Source organism: Malaclemys terrapin, chromosome 15 (assembly GCF_027887155.1).
Source record: "Malaclemys terrapin pileata isolate rMalTer1 chromosome 15, rMalTer1.hap1, whole genome shotgun sequence".
Taxonomy (NCBI): domain Eukaryota; kingdom Metazoa; phylum Chordata; order Testudines; family Emydidae; genus Malaclemys; species Malaclemys terrapin.
The window spans coordinates 14,044,187-14,046,686 of NC_071519.1; the positions used below are offsets into that span (position 1 = coordinate 14,044,187).

Consider the following 2,500-nt stretch of genomic DNA (forward strand, 5'->3'; position numbering starts at 1 on the left):
GGTTGACCTGGTGGCCGAGAGGGGACTCGGACGGCAGGCAAGCCGCCCTGGGCTCACCCTCCCCGGCCGCAGCGAGGGACTGCCCCCCCTCCACCCACCCACCCCCCCCCCCGGCTGACAGGATCAGGGCGCACTGGATGTCCGGGACAATATTTTCCCCGACGCCGGGGAGGGCGGGCGGGCGGAGGGGCTCTGGCGGCCAGCCCGGGCCCCGGAGCTCGAGAAGGAAAAAAGGACCGGGCCCGCGAGAGACGGGGGCCCTGCCGCAGGGGGGCAGTCCGACCGGGGCTCACCGTGCGGCAGGCCCGGGCGTCGGCAGGGGAAAGCGGGCGAGGAGGCGCGGGGGCCGGGTGCCTACGGCCATACCGGACCGAACGCCCCCGATCCCGTCCGATCTCGGAAGGTAAACCGTCCCGGGCCTGGCTAGTACTTGGATGGGTGACCGCCTGGGAATCCCAGGTGCCGTAGGCAGCTTTTCCCGGTCCGAGCCAGCTCTCTCTCCTTTTCTGGGGAGGAAGGAGAGGGGGGGGACGGGCCGGAAAGCCCCTCGTCGCTCCTGCCGAGTCGGAGGTCGCGGCCGCAGGTCACGGGTCTGGGCGCCTGGGGTCCGGCTCCCCACCCGGCTTCCTCCGCGGAGGACCCACCGAAGCCGCTGGGGGAGACCCCGGGCATGGGGCGGACTGGCCCGGACCCTCCCGGCCGCCGGCCCGCAGGACCGCCCCGAATCCCCCCGCCCCGCGGCCACCCAGGCCAGGCCTGGCCAGGCGGGACGGACGGCGGGTGTCCAGCGCCCAGCGGCTTCCGCCAGCGGGGACCCACGGCCCCCAAAGCCGCAGGGGGAGGCCCCGGGCCCGGGACGGACTCGCTCGGACCCCCTGCGCCCGGGCGCCGGCTCGCGGGACCGCCCCGAATCCCCCCGCGGCCACCCAGGCCAGGCCTGGCCAGGCGGGACGGACGGCGGGTGTCCAGCGCCCAGCGGCTTCCTCCAGCGGGGACCCACGGCCCCCAGAGCCGCAGGGGGACACCCCGGGGCCGGGACGGACTCGCTCGGACGCGCTCGGACCCCCTGCGCCCGGCCGCCGGCTCGCGGGACCGCCCCGAATCCCCCGCCCCGCGGCCACCCAGGCCAGGCCTGGCCAGGCGGGACGGACGGCGGGTGTCCAGCGCCCAGCGGCTTCCGCCAGCGGGGACCCACGGCCCCCCAGAGCCGCAGGGGGAGACCCCGGGGCCGGGACGGACTCGCTCGGACGCGCTCGGACCCCCTGCGCCCGGCCGCCGGCTCGCGGGACCGCCCCGAATCCCCCCGCGGCCACCCAGGCCAGGCCTGGCCTGGCCTGGCAGGCCGGCGTGCAGCTCCCCCGGGCTTCCTCCCCCGACGACCCGCGCCCCCCCGAGCCGCAGGCGGAGACCCCGGCCCCGGGGCGGACCGGCCCGGGCTCGCTCGAGCCCCCTGCGCCCGGCCCGCAGGACCGCCCCCCCCCCCCCCCGAATCCCCCGGGAGAGGCCCGGCCTGCACGCCACTGACGACCCGCGGCCCCCAAAGTCGCGGGAGGCGCCCCCGGCCCCGGGGGCCGGTTAGCTCCGTGTCGCTCCGCGCCCCCCCCCCCGCCCCTCGCTGCCGGGACCGGGCACCGCCCCAGAGTCAGCCGCAGCCGGACGGCCTGAGAGCTGCCCTCCTGTGGACGACGGTGAGTTTACCTTGACACTAACCGGCCATCAGCCAGGTCAACCCCATTGCTAGACTGGGGTGGACCTGGTGGCCGAGTGGGGACTTGGAACATTTGACAGCTGCTCCCCGGGGCTTGACCGCTTGTCCTGAACGCCCCCCCCCCACCCCACCCCCCCCAGCCCCCGGCTCCTGCTCCCCTCTCCCCAGCCTCGGTGCTCCGCTCCCTGCCTCGGAGGCTGCCCCTTTGCGGCGCCTGCATCGCCTCCGAGGACGCGCACCTTCCGGAGGCTGGACGTAAAGCCTGACGCCCGCCACCGCCGCCGACCCGGCTCTCCGAGGGACGACTGTGAGGCCTCCCCCCACCCCCGGACCGCCCTGGGGACGACTGCTAAGCCTCCCCCAACGGACCGCCCGGGGGAAGACTGCTAAGCCTTCCCCGGACCTGCTCCCTCTCGACTATTAAGCCCCCCCTCTGTGGTCCTCAGGACCGCTGCCGCGCAGCCCTCGGAGTGGGGTGACACCCGGGCCGGAAAGCAAAGCGGCCACCAGGTCAACCCGTCGAATCCAATGGGTTGACCTGGTGGCCGGAAAGCAAACCGGCCGCCAGGTCAACCCAGTAGATTCCGCGGGTTGACCTGGTGGCCGCTAAGCACGACTCTTAAGCCTCCGCCGGACCGCCTGGGGAATGGCTATTAAGCCTGCCCCCGGAGTACTCGGGGGGACGACTATTAAGCCTCTCCTGGAACGACTATTAAGCCTGCCCCCGGAGTCCTCGGGGGACGACTATTAAGCCTCCCCCGGACCGGCTCCGTCTCGACTATTAAGCCCCCC

The 2,500-nt window shown here is 75.0% G+C and overlaps 1 non-coding gene across 1 annotated transcript; it reads left to right on the plus strand.

The window, feature by feature from the left end:
• Window positions 1-352: 352 nt before the first annotated feature.
• Window positions 353-471, plus strand: LOC128823548 (5S ribosomal RNA). Its single transcript, XR_008441793.1, has one exon. It is a non-coding gene; the product is annotated as a 5S ribosomal RNA (ribosomal RNA).
• Window positions 472-2,500: the final 2,029 nt, after the last annotated feature.